Source organism: Oncorhynchus mykiss, chromosome 7, assembly GCF_057628025.1.
Source record: "Oncorhynchus mykiss isolate SJ-2025 chromosome 7, ASM5762802v1, whole genome shotgun sequence".
Classification (NCBI taxonomy): Eukaryota; Metazoa; Chordata; class Actinopteri; order Salmoniformes; family Salmonidae; genus Oncorhynchus; species Oncorhynchus mykiss.
The window spans coordinates 39,095,502-39,118,837 of NC_143028.1; the positions used below are offsets into that span (position 1 = coordinate 39,095,502).

Here is a 23,336-nt window from a genome sequence, read left to right on the forward strand (position 1 = left end):
ACCATTCTTCCACAAGAAACTCCATCATTTTGTTGATGGTGGTGGAAAACACTGTCTCAGGCACCACTCCAGAATCTCCCATGAGTGTTCAACTGGGTTGAGATCTGGTGACAGCGCGCACACACACACACGCACCCTGTGCTCCTTTGAGATCCCCTCTTTCACAGTAACTGAGATCTCTTCTTCTAGCTATGGTAGCCAAAATAATGGGGAACTTGGCATTTTTACAAATAACCCTAAGCTTGATGGGATGTTAATTGCCTAATTAACTTGGGAACCACACCTGTGTTCAAAGCGCCTGCTTTCAATATACTTTGTATTTTATTTATTTTACCTTTATTTACAATGACGGCCTATCCCGGACGCCGCCCTATGGGACAATCACGAACGATTGTGATACAGCCTGGAATCAAACCAGGGTCTGTAGTGATGCCTCTAGCACTGAGATGCAGTGTCTTAGAGCGCTGCGCCACTCGGGAGCCCCCGAGTTTCCTTTATTTTGGCAGTTGCCTATATACTGTGAGTTCAATCAGTCTGTTGTGAGAATAGGTATGGTGACTTAAGGCGGACCAACAATCCCCTGTGGTGGGGTCTGAATCTGGGGAATAGAGCCTGTTTGTTTCACACCAGCGCACAGAGCCAGTAGACATACGCTAGCAGATGTACACATCTTTTACACTGCAGAGGATGAATGTCAGTAAAAGCACAATCACTTGTGTTAATGTGTTCCACTGCTAGCTCAAGGACACCTGCCTCATTTCACCATGCTGCCGCTTTCTACTGATGGATTTTTGTTTGTCTTCTGTGAGATACTCTGGACCGGCAGCAGTAGTGGATTTTAAAAAAAGATGGTGCAGTACTGCAGTTATTTGGCACATCAATAAAAACAAAACATTTTAAGTAAATGTTTTGTTATTCTGCTCGAACATGGTTTGCAGTTTGAGACATTTCAGAAGATTATACAGATTTAAATCATTGGTTAGAAGGCCTGTACAGTTTGGCTTTGCAGAAAACGATCTTGCAGTCCGAATTTTAATTTAAAACCTCTTAAAGGTTTGGGCTCCTGAGTGGCGCAGCGGTCTAAGGCATTGCATCTCAGTGCTAGAGGCTTCACTACAGACCCTGGTTTGATTCCAGGCTGTATCACAACTGGCTGTGATTGGGATTCCCATAGGGCAGCACACAATTGGCCCAGCGTCGTCCGGGTTTGGGGTAGGCCGTCATTGTAAATAATTATTATTTTCTTTACTGTCATGTCTTGGGCTATGCCGGATTAAATGATATGACATGCTATTCTATAAAATAATTTATCCGTAATTAATATCACTTGATTGAGCTAATCATGTAAATGTAATTAACTAGAGAGTCGGGCACCACAAAATAATATTTATAGAGCTGTTATCTTCCGAATAAACTCTTAAAGACCTAGTAATATTTTACATCCATAGCAGTCAACATTAATCTTCATCTTACTTCAGTCTCATCTGAAAGTTGTACATTCTTGGTTATCTGCAAGAACCCTGGCTAACAATTTGAATCAGCAATACAAAACTGGGTTTAATTATTTATTAACTAAATACCTAACTAATGACAGAGAATTCACATACACACAATTAGTCATAACTTGATTACAAATTACGTCATAAAGGAAAACGTTCCTAGCGGGCGGAACAGATATGACAGCTTGTTACACAAAGGAAAAGGGGCTGGGTTGGAGTGAAAGAGCGAGAAGACTGAGGGACACAGGGAGAAGCTGTGCTATCGTAAATACAGTATCTTATGCATTCTAAATTACTGCCCATTTGGAAAAGGAAAATGCAATAAATATTTACTCTGAGCTGCGCTTCAGTAGGTTGGTGGTAGATGGAAGGCCGTGTTGCCAAACCGAGTCCTCTGTCCTTTGAAGAATGTCTCTGGTTGTCAATTGGATACGTTGTAGTAACGTCGTTGTGTAATAGACGGGATACTCTGTCTGTTCATTCCTAACCTGCTTTTGCAGCTGCGTTCGCTAACTCAACAGCTAGGAGGTATCCCTTCTGTAGTGAATAAGAGTTCAAAGTTCATACCATTCGCAACCAAAGCTTATGCTGATGTTGGCTTTGTTCTGTAGTTATTATCTGAACCATTCTGACATAGGACCGTCGCCCTCGTATCCTCGGAACAGGAAGTTATGTTGTCGTCAAGGCTTTATATAGGAAGGGAGAAAAGGGGTGTGTGTCATAGTTTACAACCTCTGTCTCTTCACGTGGGCGGGCCACTGAGTGAGCAGCAATATCTTATGAAAACCCACATCTCACATTTTAGAAGCTAAAATCACATTTCATCCCATCACAAATAATTTCATATTCAAACATTTAAATTGAACAACAATTCCATGTGAATCCGATAACTCTGATGTGTAGACTTTCCACTGTAGAGTTTGTAGAGTTTATGTCATCTTATCATTGATGAGAATGTCTCAGATGACAACTGAACTGACATCATATTCATTAAGTACCACCACATATGTTCAATTGTTCGGATTACCAGAATATAGTTCATTTCCCCCCACATTCTGATGTTCCCAGAATCTCTATGTTAACCAGGTTTTAAAAAAATGTAACCTCAGTAGGGTAGAGAGAGGAAAAATGGGGGAAGAGGTATTTATGACTGTCATAAACCTATCCCCCAGGCCAACGTCACGACATTACTGACTTGTCTAGTTAAATAAAGGTAAAAAATTCTCCGCCATTTCCTGGTTGCTAAAATTCTAATAGTTCACCTAATTTCAGTTTGTGACAAAACAAGCAGTCATTGTGTAGAGGATGATTGTACCATCTAAACCAATGTGAAGTATATTTTCCATAACTAAAAATATTGTATTTCCAACTGTTTGAAGCTGATGTACAAAACTGAAAATAAAAGTCACAAAAATGACACTTAAGAACGGGAAGAATAGAAATGGTGCACATAGAACAGATCTACTGCTTCTTAGACTTGCTTTCAATGAGAATTACAGATCTATAACTCAATTTCTATGTGAATTTGGTCAGTCGCCCAAAAGTCACATATTGTAGCTTCAACAAAGACACAATCTTGTGGTTCAGTTACAGCTTAACGCCTTAGGGCAGACGGAAAACAGTCAATAACGTTCTGTAGATATGTATATTTGCAAAAAACCCTTGACGTGTTAATAGGCAGTGAATGACTAACCAGACAAAACAATACTGTTACCTCTGTTTCTGCTACTCATATTAATTGAATGAGAATGCATGCAATAAGTAGCGAATAGGCTGACTTTTGTAGTGACCTTTGTAATGCAATACAGTACTGACTTTTGTAGTGTACTATATAGGGCACAGTTAGCTTGCACTTTACACACCTTTCTGCAACATTACCATGGCTCTGAGACAGAGAGTAGTCAAGGGCTTCTGACCATGTTTTCACCTGCTGTTTTCTGTGAGCTCCGAGCATGCCACAGTAATGAGAAGCCCAATGGCTGCGATTATTCATGTGAGCTTCAACCTGAGCTAAGGTCACAGGCGTGGCACATGAACGTGCAAATGTATTTCCCGAGAGTCGTCCATCTCCTCATTTGAATTCCATGCTGTCACTGTCACTTGTCCACTCAAGCTTAACATTGTTGTCATCTATTGCCCACCAGGTGCCCTTGGAGAGTTCCTCAATGACCTTGGCACCTTGATGAGCTCAATTTCCTGACGATGGCTCACTGCTCTTCATACTTGGTGACTTCAACCTCCCGACGTCTGCCTTCGATTTAATTTCTTTCCAACTCTTTCTTTCCCCTCCTTGTTTCTTTTGACCTCACACTTTCCCAGTCCCTCCAACTCACAAGGCAGGCAATACGCATGACCTCATCTTTACTAGTCTGCTCGCCTACTAATCTCACTGCAACCCCCTCCAGGTCTCTGATTAATTTGTTTCCTTTTCTGTCTCCCTTTCTCCAACCCTAACCACTCAGGCCCTACCCAGATGGTCATGCGCCGTCACAATCTTTGCTCTCTCTCTCTCTCTCTCTCTCTCTCTCTCCCATACGCTCTTATCTCTCCATTCTGCTAAATCCTTCTCTCTTCTGTCTCCTGATTTTGCTTCTTCGACCCTACTCTACTCCCTTTCTGCATCCTATGACTCGCACTGTCCCCTTTCCTTCTGGGCGGCTCGTCCCTCCCCTCCTGCGCCGTAGCTGAGTGACTCATTGCAAGCTTACAGAATGGGGCTGCGGGCAGCTGAGCGAAAATGGAGAAAAACAAAACTTCCGGAGGACCTATCATCCTTTCAGTTCCTCCTCTCTACCTTCTCTTCCTCTGTATCTGCTGCTAAAGCCACTTTCTACCACTCTAAGTTTCAAGCTTCTTCTTCTAACCCTAGGAAACTATTTTTTCCACTGGTCTCACTCACACAGAACTACCCTATGCCTTGACCTCTTTTTACCCTTTCTCTCCAGATGACATCCTGTGACTAGTGAGGTCTGGCCACCCGAAAACCTGCCCGCTCGACCCCATCCCCTCCTCCCTTCTCCAGACTATCTCTAGACACCTTATCCCATTCCTCACTTCCCTCATCAACTCATCTCTGACCACTGGCTGCGTCCCCTCTGACTTGCTTCCCTCTTCAAGAAACCAACACTCTTCTGACATCAAGAACTATGCACCTGTATCCCTTCTTTCTTTTCTTTCCAAAACACTTGAGCGTGTTGTCTCTGAACTTTCTCCTTATCTCACTCAGAATGATCTTCTTGACCCTAACCAGTCAGGCTTCAAGACGGGTCACTCAGCTGAGGCTGACACTGCTCTTCTCTGTGTCACGGAGGCTCTCCGCACTGTAAAAACTGACTCTCTCTCCTCTGTTCTCATCCTCCTAGATCTATCTGCTGTCTTTGACACCGTGACCCATCAGTTACTCTTCTCCACCCTCTCAGGGTTGGGCGTTTCAGGCTCTACACATTATTGGATAGCATCCTACCTGGCAGGCTGCTCCTACAAGGTGACGTGGAGAGGATCTGTGTCTTTACCACATACTCTCACTACTGGTGTCTCCCAGGGCTCGGTTCAGGGCTCGGTTCAAGGCCCTCTCCTCTTCTCTCTATACACCAGGTCACTTGGCTCTACCATATCCTCACATGGTCTTTCCTATCATTGCTATGCGGATGACACACAACAACTTTTCTCCTTCCCCCCTTCTGACACCCAGGTGGCAAAGCACATCTCTGAGTGTCTGGCAGATATCTCAACTTGGATGTCGGACCACTACCTCACCTCAACCTCGACAATATGGAACTGCTCTTCCTCCTGGGGAAGGCCTGCCCACTCAAAGACCTCTCCATCACGGTTGACAACTCCATAGTGTCCCCCTCCCAGAGTACAAAGAACCTTGGCGTGACCCTGGACAACACCCTGTCTTTCTCTGCAAACATCAAAGCAGTGACTCGCTCCTGCAGTTTCATGCTCTACAACATCCTTGGAGTACAACCTCTCCTCACACAGGAAGTGGCGCAGGTCCTAATCCAAGCACTTGTCCTCTCCCGTATGGACTACTGCAACTCGCTGTTGGCTGGGCTCCCTGCTCGTGCCATCAAACCCCTGCAACTTATCCAAAACGCAGCATCGCACCTGGTTTTCCACCTTCCCAAGTTCTCTCATGTCACCCTGCTCCTCTGCACACTACACCTGCTTCATGTTGAAGCTTGCATCCACTACAATACCATGGTACTTACCTATGGAACAGCAAGAGGAACTGCCCCTCCTTACCTTCAGACTATGCTCAAACCCCACACCTCAACCCGAACACTCCATTATGCCACCTCCGGTCTCTTGCCCTCCAACCCCAACGGGAGGTCAGCTCCCCCTCAGCCCAGTCCAAGATCTTCTCTGTCCTGGCACCCCAATGGTGGAACCAGCTTCACCCTAAAGCTAGGACACCAGAGTCTCCCTGCCCATCTTCCGAAAACATCTGAAACCCTACCTCTTCAGACAGTATCTTAAATAATCCTCCTCACTTCGACCCCCCCCCCCCAAATAAATAAAAATAGATAAAAAGAACACAACCAGCACTTGCACTTGATAACCCCCGCCCCCCTATGCCTGTGATATGTGGTTGTCCCACCTAGGTATCTTAAGATGAATGCACTAACTGTAAGTCACTCTGGATAAGAGTGTCTGGTAAATGACTAAAGTATAAATACCAGAGCATTTCTCTACCAGTCAGGAACTTAACATTTTTGCAGATGCTCTTATCCAGAGCAACTTACAGTAGTGCGTCCATGCATTTTCATTTGTAACAGTCCCCTGTGGGAATCAAACCCACAACCCTGGCATTGCAGGTGCCATGCTCAACCAACTGCGCCATACAGGACCCTGTGGCAAGACATCAGATACAGAGACAGGTATCCACAGTGCCATAATAACAATGTCATGAGAGTATCCACCAGCCTTAATGCAATTAACTGTGTTCCGGAGACCCACTTACCTTCTCCCGTATAGATTTCCCTCAGCCATAGTGAATACCACCCCTCTGTGTCAGCTCAGCTGAAGGCTGTTCAGGGTGAAGCTGTACTTTGGTAGAAATCCCCATAAACTGACGATGAGTCGCCATTTATAGTTTGGATGGAAATGATCCAACGATTATGTTCAATATGATAATAAACTACATTCATCTACATCAATCTGACTCCAATATTATGTGAATCAATGCAACAGGCACTTTATGTTTCTGTAGGAGTCTAGTCAAGCTAGCGAGCCTCACATCACCACTTAGTATGACTATAATGAACATGTCTAACTTGCACCATTATGCAATTATTAAGAGACTAGATACAAATAGCTAATCCTGGCGACCAATGTTCTAGCAGTAATTTATTGAGGCAAACAGATCATAGATGTCATGGTGGTACCCGAGCATGTGTAGTATATAGTGTAAATAAGAACTATCAATATACCTACTAAATACTCTGTAAAATGAGGAATGCATTTACTCAATTCAGCTAATATAATTTATTAGTCACAAAATAATTAACACTCAAACACTTAGTGTACATGATACATTACAGACTACTCAGAGTAAATGACGATCGACTAAATAAGATGTAACGTGCTAACACGTGTCTTCAATTCAGAATAATCTCTAAGAGAAAAAACGATATGATATACGCAGGAGCTTGGTAACAAGTTCTCAAAGTATGAACAAATTCCCTCTCCTGTTAACCAGGGCTCCCGAGTGTCGCAGCGGTCTAGGGAACTGCATCTCAGGGCCAGAGGTGTCACTACAGACCCTGGTTCAATTCCAGGATGTATGCTTCAACCAGCTGTGATTGGGAGTCCGCACAATTTGGTGATCGGGTGGCGCTCAGTGCTGTCCAGGGTAGGCTGTCATTGTAAATAAGATTTTTTTTCTTATTGACTTGCCTATTTAAATAAAATAAAAATTCAAGCAGAAACTTGCCCCAACCTGAATTAACATTTCTTTGCACTTTGCTAGTAAAACAAACAAACATGAAAACACACCCAGATTATAATCACCTCAATAAAAATGATAGGAGCGCACCCCTGTGTAGCTACTCTTTGAACTGTCCTCCATTCAATGAACAAAATAAGTTTCCATGTAACAATTATCAATAGCACTTACAGTACAATGAAACATCTCAAAATTCATAACTCTTTATGAACTATTGAAACAATGCAAACATGATAATTCAATTCACATTGTAACATTCATTTAGTCTATTTCACGTTTTAATACAGGCCTGGGCCATTATTTTCCATGGAGTGCCACATTAGAGTATATTTTTGCCATCACGGGCCAGAATCATATTACAGGATTATACGTCATGTGTATGACTGTATTGGCAGATATATCTACTGTAAATCACATCCAGATATGCTACTCATTTTACTTTTTTAACATGCACAGAAATAAACCACATCCATGTTCTCCTTTTGGTAGGTATTTTCATGATTAAACATGCATTGAATTACACGGAGGGAAAGGTACACTGCATTCAGCACCAAGGACAGAACTCTTGTTAACGGGTATGCACAAAAACACAAGAACGAGAGAGAGCTCAACATTACATTTAAACTACTCAATCAGTGTGAGGAGTGAAGTCTCTGATGGGCGTTGACTAGAGCAGTGCAGTCAGGTATAGTTTCTGACATTGCTATGCGCAGTATTGCTGAGAGGTGAGAGTCAGTAAGAGACAATCTGTGCCTTGACTTGTAATATTTCATCACTGAAAATGTCTGTTCACATACATAGGTTGACCCAAACAGTACAAACATCTTCTGAGCATGACTCCTAATCTTTGGAAAGTTTTGTTCATCGAGAGATGCATAGAACCTCGTCAGTGACATTGTTTTGAATAGTTCTCCAATCACTGCATCAGATCGAAGATCGATAAGCTCAAGTTGCAGGTCAGTGGGAGAGTTATCCACATTGAAGGTGAAAGGAGAGGAAACTAAGAGCATGTCATTTTCCACACTTTGAAATCCTCAAAACGATGAGAAAACTCACCGTTCAAAGCACGCAGCAGCGATGTATACTTCTCCCGCTGGTCATCTGATAGGGAACAGACTAGTAGTGTTGGAAGGTGGGTAAGATTGATGTTATCTGATAGGGGACAGACTAGTAGTGTTGGAAGGTGAGTGAGATTGTTGTCATCTGATAGGGAACAGACTAGTAGTGTCGGAAGGTGGGTGAGATTGATGTTATCTGATAGGGAACAGACAAGTAGTGTTGGAAGGTGAGTGAGATTGTTGTCATCTGATAGGGAACAGACTAGTTGTGTTGGAAGGTGGGTGAGATTGTTGTCATCTGATAGGGGACAGACTAGTAGTGTTGGAAGGTGAGTGAGATTGTTGTCATCTGATAGGGGACAGACTAGTAGTGTTGGAAGGTGAGTGAGATTGTTGTCATCTGATAGGGGACAGACTAGTAGTGTTGGAAGGTGGGTGAGATTGATGTTATCTGATAGGGAACAGACAAGTAGTGTTGGAAGGTGAGTGAGATTGTTGTCATCTGATAGGGGACAGACTAGTAGTGTTGGAAGGTGAGTGAGATTGTTGTCATCTGATAGGGGACAGACTAGTAGTGTTGGAAGGTGGGTGAGATTGTTGTCATCTGATAGGGGACAGACTAGTAGTGTCGGAAGGTGGGTGAGATTGTTGTCATCTGATAGGGGACAGACTAGTTGTGTTTGAAGGTGGGTGAGATTGTTGTCATCTGATAGGGGACAGACTAGTAGTGTTGGAAGGTGAGTGAGATTGTTGTCATCTGATAGGGGACAGACTAGTAGTGTTGGAAGGTGGGTGAGATTGATGTTATCTGATAGGGAACAGACAAGTAGTGTTGGAAGGTGAGTGAGATTGTTGTCATCTGATAGGGGACAGACTAGTAGTGTTGGAAGGTGAGTGAGATTGTTGTCATCTGATAGGGGACAGACTAGTAGTGTTGGAAGGTGGGTGAGATTGTTGTCATCTGATAGGGGACAGACTAGTAGTGTCGGAAGGTGGGTGAGATTGTTGTCATCTGATAGGGGACAGACTAGTTGTGTTTGAAGGTGGGTGAGATTGTTGTCATCTGATAGGGGACAGACTAGTAGTGTTGGAAGGTGAGTGAGATTGTTGGCTTCTACTTGACGGGTCAGGAGGAGTAATTGTCCCTTTAAGGCTTTGACAAGGCTGTACATCTGATGTGCAAAAATGCCCTTCCCTTGTAGTTTTGAATTCAGTTAATTCCTGAGGCCATGATGTCCACGGTGAAGGCAAAATCAGCCAACCATTTTGTATCTTGTAGTTGAGGAAAATCCACATATTTTCCTTTCATTTGCAAAAACACCTTCCCTACCTTAAGCACCTTCCCCAAACTCAGCCATCTCACGTTTGTGTGGTAGGGGAGATCTGCATCACCCAACTCGGTCTCTTCCAACAGTGAGACAAAGTGCCTGTGTTTCAATGATTTTGCTCATATGAAGTTTACCACTTTAGTGACTGTATCCACAATATGGCTCATTTTCAGAACACATTTACAGAGCACCTCCTGATGAATAATGCAATGCAGGAAAATATATTTTTTTGATCTGGGTTCCGCTCAACTACTTGATCTTGTATCCTTTTCAAAAGGCCAACGCTTTTTCCTGTCAAGTTTGGGCACCCATCAGGGGTCACACTGGATAACTTTTCAAAACTCAGTCCCAGCTTTGCCACACACTTATTAACCTCCTCCAAAAAATATTTTCCTGTGGTTGTGCACGTCATTGACTGCACTGAAGCTCCTCTGTCATTTCAAAGTCTGGGGTTATGCCTCGTCAGAATATCAACAACTGTGCCGTTTAATGTGTGCCGTTTCATTTCATGCTCTCATCCAGGGCCCAGGAGAAATAGGTGAAATCCTTTACCTTGTCTTTCAACTATTGTTCCATATTCTCTGCGATGTCCTCAACACGCCGTGTCACTGTTCATCTTGATAGGGAAATATTTTCAAACAGCTCTTTCTTGTCGGGGCAAAGTATTGCTGCAGAGTCAATTATACATTCTTTAATGAATTCGCCCTCAGCGAATAGCTTTCTATAGCTAGCTCTCCCAATTCCGTCTTTTGCTGAATGCAGTTTTGTGAAAAGTCCTTGCTCCTTTTGCAACAGGGAAAACAACTCTTTTGATGCACTTGTCCTCTGCTCAGAAGACATATTCCTATATTTCTCTGCATGTTTCGTCTGGAAGTGTCGGGACAAGTTGTAGTCTTTCAAGACAGCGATGCTCTCTTTGCACACTAAGTGCACAGCTTTCCCTGGTACCTCAACAAAGAAACATTTCGCTGTCCACTCTTGCTGGAACACCCTACATTCATTATCTACTTTACTTTTCTTTGAAATCTTTGAAAAACTCATTTTTGCACAATTTCTAGCTAGCTATTATTTGTAACTGTAATGTGTCAGCCACTGTCTCCTTGTGCTGTGGTTATTTATAAGTGCCTTCAACATAGATAAATAATAAATGTCCCACAAGCGGTGGGCGTTAAATCATTACACAAAGGCAAGTATTCATTGGGATTTTAATTTGAATAACAAATACATTTTTCAAAGCTTTACTATCGCAAATTCTTTGATCTGAGCATGATTCCGCAAGCCGTATTGAATCAGGTCGCGGACTGCAAACGGCCCCCGGGCCGGCCTTTGCCCGGGCCTGTTTTTAATCTGTCTTCACAACTCCAACAGTGTCTGTGCTCCCAGGGTACTGTGGAAACCTCCCTCCCGGAGAAAGCCCCAGATAAGGTGTGTTTGACCTCTGTGATAGCCCACAAATCGTCAACCATTCAAACAATGTCATGAACCGTGATTGAGACATCCCGCTGTTCTCCCACGCCAGCTAGTCGCAAGTCGCGAGTATCACCTTCTTATTCTTCCACCACAAAGCTCACAAGGACTCATCAAACACAGAGCAGAGGTTATGCTGGGCCTGAGGCAAGATCTGGCGGTGGACAACATACAAACGCTTTGGAAATGCTTTACCACAGAAGTGTAGCCTTCAGTGTGGATACAATAGCAGGCAATGCCTGGCTGGTAACAGATCTGTATGTGCTTTAACCAACTGCTTTGACATGTGGTGTTATGACATGCTTGTAGGCACTATAATTCACATGATAGAGCAGAGGGGTAGGCTAACTGCAATCTAATACCAGAATGATTGCCAATGATGAACAGACAGAGACAGAGAGAAATACTAAACGTTGTAAAGAGATTTGTGAAATTCTTCTGTCTCAGGGCCATTTCCCTCACTAGGCTCTTTGTCTCTGAGCCTAGTGGAGTAGCTCCCTGGATGTAAGCATGCCTGTTTGCTGTGAAATACAAAGACTTGATCCAGCATGAGTCCTCAGAAACGTCCATGGCTTTCCATGCTACATCACTATACTAGAGGTGTGCTGACCCGACTATACTCGTACTTCAAATCAAAGCAAAATGTATATGCAACATGGGCCGAATACAACAGGTACTTACAGTGAAATTATTACTTACAACTTGGTAGCAGAGAGAACAGTCTATGACTAGAGTCTTTGACAATTTTTAGGGCCTTCCTCTGACACCGCCTGATATAGAGTTCCTGGATGGCAGGAAGCTTGGCCCCAGTGATGTGCTGGGCCTTACGCACTACCCTAGTAGTGCCTTGCGGTCGGAGGCCAAGCAGTTGCCATACCAGGCAGTGATGCAACAGGTGTTGTATGTCTCAGACAGGGGGAGTCAGGCCTAAGAAAGTTGAATAAATAAGCAACAACCAGTGGGTCTTGCGACGGGTATACAGAGATAACCTGCCTAAATAAACTGGTCATCTTGGGCACTTAGTGGTCTGCTTGAAACATGCTGGTATTACAGACTCTGACAGGGAGAGGTTGAAAATGTCAGTGATTACACTTGCCAGTTGGGTAGTGCATGCTTGGAGTACACGTCCTTGTAATCTGTCTGGCCCTGCTGCCTTGTGAATGTTGACCTGTTTAAAGGTCTTACTCACATCAGCTGCGGCGAGTGTGAGCACACAGTCATCCAGAACAGCTGGTGCTCTCATGAATGTTTCAGAGTTACTTGCCTCGAAGTGAGCATAGAAGTAATTTAGCTCGTCTGGTAGGCTCGTGTTACTGGGCAGCACTCAGCTGTGCTTCCCTTTGTAGTCTGTAATAGTTTGCAAGTCCTGCCACAACCGACGAGCATCGGAGCCGGTGTAGTATGATTCGATCTTAATCCTGCTTTGCCTGTTTGATGGTTCGTCGGAGGGCATAGCGGGATTTCTTAAAAGTTACTGTGGGGACAACGTCATTGATGAAGCCAGTGACTGATGTGGTGTACTCCTCAATGCCATCGGAAATGTATCCATAATTGACAGTTGATAGTCGGATCGGATGATACTCGTGATCAGAAAACACAGAAGTGTTTTAATATGCCTAAATAGATTTTGCCTATAGATGAAATAAGATTCAGAGTATGAGCAGCACGGAGGGTGTGTGTGTGTGTGTGTGTGTGTGTGTATGTGTGTGTGTGTGTCTGTGTGTCTGTGTCCTCAATTTGCAGCACGCAGTTTGCTGTCACTCAGTCAGAATGCGCATCAACGTTTCATCTTTTCTCCCTACCCTCTCCCTGCTTGTTAGATACTATGCACTTTTAGAGCTTGCACAAACCTCCAACCCATTTGATTGACAATAGTAGCAGGCTAACAGAAGGCATTATCAAGAAATTATCAGACCGAAACATGCAAGGAGAAGTGGTTGGGTGAAATTATGAAGCAAAGCGAGTGGACCAATCAGAGCAGCAGGATCAATGTACAGTCCACCCTTCTCTTTACAAAACTAGCCAGTTGAGCTATTTAGAACATGTAGCAATTTGCATTTGATTGAACGATGCACGCTGGCACCCAAAATAAAAACAATTCCGATCACAGATTATAATAAAAAATACTCTGATCAAAATCGTATCAGGACAATTGCCCATATCCGTTACGATACTAGTTTTGTCCAACTACTCAGCACACCCCCTAGTAAATACAGTATGACATGAGGGATGCATACATTCAAGGTTGGGTAAGTTACTTTCTAAATGCAATCCATTACTAGTTACCTGTGCCAAATTGTAATCCTTCATTTACTTTTGTATTGCCCAAACTCAGTAATGTAATCTGATTACATTGAGTTTCTTTTAGATTACTACCCCCTTAAGGCATTTGAAGAAGACAAAGATGTATGTTACCAATTGAACAACATCTATTGCAGGATAAATCAATGTTAAAGTTTACATAGCTGGCCATGTATGGATGTTACATTTTACTTTATGGGTTGGTTATGTAGGCTTCTTCTCACCCATTGTTTTCTACTACATACTGTATAATAATACGATTAAAAATAGACTTTGGTTTTTATTGTCAAGATATATCAGAATTCCAGTCATTACAATAAATGTTATACCCCTTGATCTTCAAGAATAGGACTTGGAAATATGGGAGTATTGATTAGCCATATTGTTTTACCCGAGCATAACCCCAAAACTAAGGACTTATTAGCCAGCCCTACTCTGTTGTTTATGAATTTGCTGTCATGGAGGACTGATTGTGCTCATTGATTCTAGTTGAAAGGTAAATGCTGCGCTCATTGAACGGCATGCTTTGAGCACTGCTGAAAAGTGCTATTTACATGTGAACAATTATTTGCTATATGCCTATTGTTTACCTTGTTGTTGGTGACACTTTGATATTTTGATAATATGCAGCTGTTTTAAAGGGCGACTCCACAGAAGAAACAATAACAAAACAGTTGCACCGCCTCTGTTTTGGTTAAAAGCTGAGGGATGGGCCTGGAGAAATGTAACCACTCTCAGATTAATAGACAGAGCTATAAATGCAAGGACTGACAATACATGATATCAACATGATTGTTTTAACCCTGCTATGAGGCTATACAGCGTTTGTTTGCATTCACAATGTTTACAAACATTAGAGAATTACAAGCTTGTATTTTGAGTTCTCATGGAGTGTAACACTTGAACTAAGCTCATGAGGCATTTATAAGTTATATTCTTCAAGATCCATTCTCTTGAAGAATATAACTTATAAATGCCTCATGAGCTTAGTTCAACTGTGAGAACCCCAAAAATATGCATGTTATAATCTATAAATACAGAAATGGATGTACCAACTACAGATTGCCCCTCTAAGTCTATCAAAAGTGTTCGAGTTTGAGCATCTGTCCATTAGGCCTGTGTTTTTTTTTTTATGTATCAGCGTGAATCAGACTGAGCAATAAAAGCCCCACTTTTATTCCATAGGCTGGAATCTGCACTGTGCAGCTGTTGCAAGAGTGCATTTTTCACTGGCTGTCCACTGGTTAAACAATGTTAGATAGGCAGTTTAAACTTCTTGAATTCAACCATCATTGGGTTCAAATACACATTTAGATTTGTGAACAGACATCCACAACAACCACAATCCATAAGGCGCAAATAGCTAAAGGAGAGAGCAGCAGTGTGATTCACATCCGCATCAATGCGCTACAGTATGTAAATAATACGTGATATCCATGTCACTGTAGACCACACCACTGCTGTCATCCTTACCTCCAAGGGTTTATTCAAGTTGGTTAATCTTTGGATGCCGACAGCAGTCGCACCATTGGAAGACTTAGCTTGGACTGTAGCCTACAAAAGCCTATTCCTGCTCTTTTCCCACGATACATCAAACACGTTTGGTGTGTCATTATAGTGGTCTCTGACTTCTAGTCAGACTCGCTCAGGTGGAACAAACTTAATCTTGCGCCTTTTTTCAATGCTGATTTTAAATGTCATTGAGAAAACAGAAGTGTCAAAGATTTTTTTTTACCACAAAACATCCTTTCTGAATTTAAAAGTAATCCACAAAGTAATCATCTAGTTTTTCAAAAGTATCTAATCTGATTACAATATTTTTACATGTAATCTGTTTACATGTAATCTGTTACTTACCAACGCTGCATACAGTACAATATGACTTCCATTTAACACATCCTTTAAAGCTGAATTAGTCAATTTATTTGAAATACAATTTTCAATGAACAATTCCACCTATGATCTGTGAGTCAAGGACAGGGTGTATATGTATGTGTGTGGCTCCTTCCCTCAGACTTGTTTCTGTGGCAGAGTGACCTTGTGTCATAAACGCTTGATTCCACTAACAGATTGCACAGCAGATGTCACATAGTGCCGGGGGCTTCAGAGATTGGTTAACCAGGTTCCTTCAGGAGTTAGAGAAGGGTGAGAGGAGTGGAAGACAGTTTGTGGAACTGAGAGATTGATGGAACAAACAGTGTGGTGTGGCAAATCTCATTGAGGAAAAAAACATAAATAACCAAACACTCCCTGCTCTTTCTAGTACAGTCAGTAAGCATTTATCTGGATGTGTTTCAATCAATGATCCCCAGGTCTAGGTTAATAAACTTTGCGTTTGCTTATTATGTCTCATTGGATTCAGCTGCTTCTCCCTCGGGTATCACTTCTACACCCTGTGGTGTACCAGTCAAAAGTTTGGACACCTACTCAATTAAGGGTTTTTCTTTATTTTTACTCTTTTCTACATTGAAGAATAATAGTGATGACATCAAAACTATGAAATAACACACAGAATCATGTAGTAACCCCCAAAAATAGTTAAACAAATCCAAATATATTTTAGATTCTTCAAAGTAGCCACCCTTTGCCTTGATGACAGCTTTGCACACTTGACAATGCTTTCCATCAGTCTTGAAGGAGTTCCCACATATACTGAGCACTTGTTGAGCACGTGTCTTGAATTCTAAATAAATCACCTACAGTGTCACGAGCAAAGCTCCCCCACACCATCACACCTCCTCCTCCATGCTTCACGGTGGGAACCACACATGCGGAGATAATCCATTCACCTACTCTGCGTCTCACAAAGACACAGTGGTTGTAATCAAAAATCTCAAATTTGGACATCAGACCAAAGGACAGATTTCCACCGGTCTAATGTCCATTGCTTGTGTTTCTTGGCCAAAGCAAGTCTCTTCTTATTATTGGTGTCCTTTAGTAGTGGTTTCTTTGCAGCAATTTGACCATGAAGGCCTGATTCACACAGTCCCCTCTGAACAGTTGATGTTGATGTGTCTGTTACTTGAACTTAGTGAAGCATTTACTTGGGCTGCAATATCTGAGGCTGGTAACTCTAATGACCTTATCCTCTGCAGCAGAGGTAACTCTGGGTCTACCTTTCCTGTCGCGGTCGTCATGAGAGCAAGTTTCATCATAGCGCTTGATGGTTTTTGGGACTGCACTTGAAAAAACTTTCCAAGTTCTTGAAGTTTTCCGTATTGACTGACCTTCATGTCTTATAGTAATGATGGACTGTTATTTCTCTTTGCTTATTTGAGTTGTTCTTGCCATAATAGGGACTTGGTCTTTTACCAAATAGGGCCATCTTCTGTATACCACTCCTACCTTGTCACAACACAAATGATTGGCATTAAGATGGAAAGAAATTGCACAAATTAACTTTTAACAAGGCACACCTGTTAATTGAAATGCATTCCAGGTGACTACCTCATGAAGCTGGTTGAGAGAATGCCAAGAGTGTGCAAAGGGTGGCTACAAAGGGTGTCTACTAAATCAAATATCTTTTGATTTTTTCAACACTTTTTTGGTTACTACATGATTCCATATGTGTTATTTCATGTCTTCACTTCTTCTACAATTTAGAAAATAGCAAAAATAAAGAAAAAGCCTTGAATGAGTAGGTGTGTCAACTTTTGACTGGTACTGTACATCTATAACATATGACTGATCTTGTTAGGTCATGTTTGTGAATGATCCCTTACAGTGATATAGGTCCTAGAGCTCAGTGATGATTCATCTTTAACCCTACTTTACTTTTAAAGAGATTTGAGCAGCACATGATCATTACAATGTCACCCCAAAGAGCTATCACTGTTATTATTTGCGGTGGGGCGATGTGGTGCAGCTGCAGAGATGTGCCTCTGCTTTATTGGCTGCTTGCTGTAACGGAGCCGTCAACAGATAGCTAACTGCTTATTATTCCAGTCCTATCAGATCAGAAAGGGCATCAAGCTTAAGCAGCAGCACCATACCTACCTCCACCCATGCCCAGTGTCTCTATCCTCACACCCACCACAGAGAAGCAGCATCTGCAAAACATGCAGAGTATTAGAACGACTCTCACAGCGTTGGAGTGGACTCTTCTAATAAATCAGTTGTGTACTCAGTGAATGTGAGTCTGAGATCTGAGGACACATCCATCCATCCAGTATCACAGAGTTTTTTTATTTGGTCCAGTGGACAGGTTGTTTCCTTCCTCAGTCCAGAGACCAGCTCCTTCCCGCTGTACTGCAGACTTTGTGCTGTCCGTATGCAGCCCCCCCCCCCACAAAGATGCCCATATGGCATGGCCCTGTGCCACCCTCGGCCTGCCTGAGCAGTGAGCAGTAGGGCACATGCTCCAAAAGGGCTGTGTGTGTGTGTGTGTGTGTGTGTGTGTGTGTGTGTGTGTGTGTGTGCGCGCGCGCGCGCGTGTGTGTGTGTGGCTGATTACTGCTTCACGCTCTGTTGTCATAGCATTTGAGGGATAATTTCCTGGTCATAGCTTAATCTTGTGATTTGATGCAAGAATAGTTGAGCACTATCTCCCATGCCATAGGCTCCTGTCTCCTCTCGTCTCTTCTCCTTTCCTCCCCTCTTCATCCTGCTCTGGTTATGTCAGCCAGCGTGAAGTTCCTCACCCACAGTAACCTGCAGTATTTTGCATACTGGTGGAAGAATGGCTGTAGATGGGCATATCAGATACATTCTATAATTTTGGTAACTGGTATCAGGGAATGTCATGACGAACCTTTCCAAAATATACAGTGTATAATTATTGGGACAGCATTTTTTCTTCTTTTGGCTATATACTCCAAGGGTTTGGATTTGAAGTCAAACAATGACTATCAGATTAAAGTGCAAACTGTCAACTTTAATTTGAGGGTATTTTCATATATATCGACGAACCGTTTAAAAATTACAGCACACTTTGGAGATAAGCACCCCATTTTAGGTTAGCAATAGTTTTGGGACAAATTCACTTGTGTATTAAAATAGTAAAAAGTTATGTATTTGGTACCATATTTATAGCACGCAATGACTACATCAAGCTTGTGACTCTACACATTTGTTGCATGCATTTGCTGTTTTTTTTTGGTTGTGTTTCAGATTCTTTTGTGCCCAATGGAAATGAAAGGTAAATAATGTATTGTGTCATTTCGGAGTCACTTTTATTGTCAATGAGCACTTCTACATTAATGTGGATGCTGCCATGATTACGGATAAGGATCGTGAACAATGCTTAGTGAGAAAGTTACAGACAAATGTACAAAAAGTACTTTAATTTCTAAACAATTTAAACGATTTAAGCTGACAGTCTGCACTTTAAGCTCATGGTCGTTGTTTGATTTCAAATCCAAACTTTTGGAGTATAAATGCTTCATTTCCCAATAATTATGGAGGGCACTGTATTTGGAGTGTGTTGCCTGCCCTTACTACACAAAAGCTATTTGTGCACTAGTGACTATGTAGGGATTGTGTAGTGAATGTGTAGTTTAGGCTCGACTCAACATTCACAAGTTGAGTTTTATATTGTTTAGTAGGAAAACAGTAGTGTTTCAAGTAGTAATCAGGTAGAGATTTTTTTCTACTTGATGTTGGTAGTAAATAAGTCATCAACACTACAGCTTTATTACATGGGCTTGTCAATAGTCATCAGGTAGAGTTTTTACTTCTTGATGTTGGTAGTAAATAAGTGTCGCTACAGCCAGACTACACTGGGCTTTTCACAACAGCAGAAGAAGTCAAAACAGGAGGTAGAGGTTGTTAGCTAGCTACTGTTTTTGAGTCATTCAGGCCGTATTCCATCCGTCTGTGATTGGGAGTCCCATATGGCGGCGCACAATTGGCCTAGTGTCATCCAGGTTTTTGCCGGGGTTGGCCGTCATTGTAAATAAGTATTTGTTCTTAACTGACTTGCCTAGTTTAAAAAATATATATATATTTGACAATCCCAAATGTAATTATCTTCCATCCTTTGTCATCCTGTATTTCTTAGCCCTTATGCTGGCACAATCTGTAAGTTTAACTTTACTTTAAGGTTTATGAATACTTTCATGTCGTTGTTTAACCATTTATATACGTTTTTACCACATCAAAAAGATTGCTAGCTAAAGCGGTGTTAGCCGTTAGCCGTTTTCATAGAGATGTATTGAGTTTAGCCTAGCTGTTTGCTAGCCCCATTGAAATGTAGCTATGTACCCTCTTTTCCTCATGCTAGCTAATAAGTATGGGTGTTTTTATGCAAATGTATGTTCATATTGGTATACTTACCCATTCTACTTACCTATTTTGACCTGTTGCCAAGGAGGCCCTTGACATAAGAAGACTGGAGGCCATTGTTGGTAAGAGTAACAGTTGATTGATTGTCTTTTGTCCGTGGCTTTATTTTCTTAAAGGTCACGTGGTGGAGAAATGAGGCTGCAACAAAAAAAGAGGATCTGAAGGTTAAGTCAAAGTTGAATGAAGACGAGGCCTTAAATGGATTTACAAAAGTGTATATATGTCATTTAATACGTCATCAATTTAATAAAAAATAAAAATGGCAATTAAGTTTGTATAAGCTTATTACTTGTTAGATGATATATCTAAAGTTTGAAACTTGAGGAAATAACATGTGTACTAGTCTAGTTGTGACATAGTAGTGAAACAAGATGTCAATAGTGATTCTGAAGAGACAAGCATTAGTAAATGTTTTCAATAGTAATTCAAAAGGGTTTTTGTAGGAAAAAATAAAGGACAACACTACACACAGAGATGGCAATAGTAATTCCATAGGGATTGAGTCGGAATACAGCAGTAATGTTGTCACGGCCGTCATTCAAGGAAGACCAATCTACGCGTGGTGAGCGTACATTTTCTTTTATTTAGTAAAATGTTGCCAACAAAACAAGAAATAACAAAAATGACCGTGACGCTTACAAGGCCTATAGTGCCCCTAACAAGGACAACTTCCCACAATGACAAAAGGGGAAAAGACTGCCTAAGTATGATTCCAATTAAGAGACAACGATAGACAGCTGTCCCTGATTGAGAACCATACCTGACCAAAACATAGAAATACAAAAACATAGAAAACAGAACAGAATGCCCACCCAAATCACACCGTGACCAAACCAAATAGAGACATAAAAATGCTCTCTAAGATCAGGTCGTGACAAATGTGTAGACATTGTGTCATAATTCAATACTGAACCTGTAGGAATTGTGTAGGTTTTAAGTAGTTACATAGTAATCATTTAAGGGAGAATTATGTAATGATTAGAGTAGGAAATATGTGGTATTCACCAGTAGTGAAACATCCCAATTCATTACTACATAAATTACCACTGGTTTACCTCACATCTTAAAAGCAATCACATAGTAAAACCAGTAGGTTTTGTGTAAATCTTGTGTAGTAGTGATGAGTAGTAATCTAAAAGTATTTTTTCCTGAGGGTGCTCTCCGTGGGTGTTCAATGCAATGCTGGGGCTGTATTGAAAAACTCTCACACACACACACACTCAGCACCACTGTCCTGCTGTTGCTTTGTCTGTATTCTGGATTGACTCTTTGTGTTGCTGTGGCCAGCTAGAAAGAGCTCTAGGCCAGCAGCATCCACTGAACCAGCAACCCATTTATCCTGTCCTTCTGTGAGCTCTCTATTACTCCCCACACAGCATAGGAAATGCAGCTCGCCCACTCCAGGTTTCTGCTAGACAGTGTGGTGTGACAGCAGGCCGTGGTGTACTGGCAGGAGCCAGCTGCCTCTGGGCAGCAGCACGATGCCACTCAGTTTGTGCCTAGAAGGCACTCCTATACCAACCGTCCCAATGGACCCATGTGTCTGCACTGCCATTCTGAGGGGCACCAATGCAAATGTGGACCCATTAACTGTGGCACAAAGTGATTGATTTGCGGTGTTGAAGGCTCTCTGCAGAAAGTTCTATTACTGTCATAGAAAATCATCAGATACTTTAATATCTTTATCAGAAACAACCATGATCAGTATAATTGTTGTCTACATAAAAGTCATATTACTAAAACGAAGTCAGGTGAAAAACACTGTTCTCTCTCATTTCCTTTCGTTGTTGCTATGATGAATGATGCCAACACTACATTGATCAAATTCGCATGAGGGGAAACAGTGCCGCTGTCTGCCCCAGCACCATTGTTACTGTTTTGTTGATGAAAACGGAGGAGAAAAGCATTCAGAAGCATAGTAAAAAAAATGTGCAGTGCATATTCTGCTGTCCTATTGCTTGTGCAATGATGTTCGACCGAAAAAAAAACGAGAGTTCGTTGTTAGCAGTAACTTTTTTTGTTGTAATATCCCAAATGACAATTTCCCTAATTAAGGATTCCAGCTTTAACTAAATTCCCCAGCCTTCTCTGATGTTTGAGCCGATATGCTCTAGGGTTCTCCAGCAATCCCAGAACGACTCCTGTGTATCGGCCCCTGATCCGTCTTGATCCCCTGAGATAAATACTTATCTCGGCCAGTGAGGCCTCTGACACCAACCATTTTCAGCTTGATTTAGGCTCCCACTACATCTTCTAATGGTGAAAGGAAATTGGAAAAGCCATCTTGGAGGTGACCATGTGTTACCAGCAGCGGCAGCATCTCTGGTCTGAGAGAGAGCGTATCTAGTCTAAAGGGTGCTACGCCCTTCCCACTACTGGAATGTGTTAGCACTCACTCTCTTTTGACCATACAGTGTTATACCCAACATGAACAGCTCCTCCTAGGCACACATCATTAGCTTTCTCAAGGACATGGATTATGCAATATATTAGCATAGAAACGAATATATTGTAGGCAGTAGGATCGTCATTGACAGCAGGGTTGGGGTCAATTAAGGGAAATAAATCACAGTTAAAAGATTATTTCTGTGACCCCCTTCTGTGCCAATTGTGCTCCGTCCTACAGGACTCCCAATCACAGCCGGTTGTGATACAGCCTGGAATCGAACCAGGGTCTGTAGTGACACCTCTGGCACTGAGATGCAGTGCCTTAGACCGCTTTGCCACTCGGGAGCCAACATGGAAAGGGAACAAATGGTTCCTTTTGTTTGAGTGTTGCAATAGGTAATCTGATATTGTTGACTAAGATGGTATGTCAGCTTGATAGACAGGCAGCCTATCTGCCAAATGTCATTCCTGTTTGTCTTGTAGAGTGGTTGGTAAAGTGGCTTCAGCTCGTTTAATTACAATGTTATCTAGACATGTAAGTACTACACAAGAAGACTGGGAGGCACTTTAACTAACCATGTTGTCTAAACTGCCCCAACCTGCATGTTCTTTATCAACACTTATCGGACACAGGAAATTGCTTCATGGACAGTTGAAGTCGGAAGTTTACATACACCTTAGCCAAATACATTTAAACTCAGTTTTTCACAATTCCTGACATTTAATCCTAGTAAAAATGCCCTGTCTTAGTTAAGTTAGGATCACCACTTTATTTTAAGAATGTAAAATGTCAGAATAATAGTAGAGAGTGATTTATTTCAGCTTTTATTTCTTTCATCACATTCCCACTGGGTCAGAAGTTTACATACACTCAATTAGTATTTGGTAGCATTGCCTTTAAATTGTTTAACTTGGGTCAAACGTTTCAGGTAGCCTTCCACAAGCTTCCCACAATATGTTGGGTGAATTTTGTCCCATTCCTCCTGATATTGCTGGTGTAACTGAGTCAGGTTTGTAGGTTTCCTTGCTCGTACACACATTTTCAGTTCTGCCCACAAATCTT

The 23,336-nt window shown here is 42.0% G+C and overlaps 1 protein-coding gene and 1 long non-coding RNA gene across 18 annotated transcripts in view; one reads left to right on the forward strand and one right to left on the reverse strand.

Moving 5' to 3' along the window:
- LOC149982539 (uncharacterized) overlaps positions 1-23,336 on the reverse strand; it is a 97,597-nt gene that overhangs the window by 33,076 nt on the left and 41,185 nt on the right. The window lies entirely within an intron of this gene.
- Positions 1-23,336, forward strand: part of LOC110527864 (band 4.1-like protein 1) — a 108,802-nt gene that overhangs the window by 19,460 nt on the left and 66,006 nt on the right. Inside the window, exon 2 of one of the 17 annotated variants that reach the window (XM_090240930.1) lies at positions 3,644-3,725. The exons of the other annotated variants lie outside the window; for them this stretch is intronic. The gene's annotated coding sequence lies outside the window, so the exon portion shown is untranslated. The remainder of the gene's footprint in view (positions 1-3,643; positions 3,726-23,336) is intronic. 17 annotated transcript variants of the gene reach the window in all.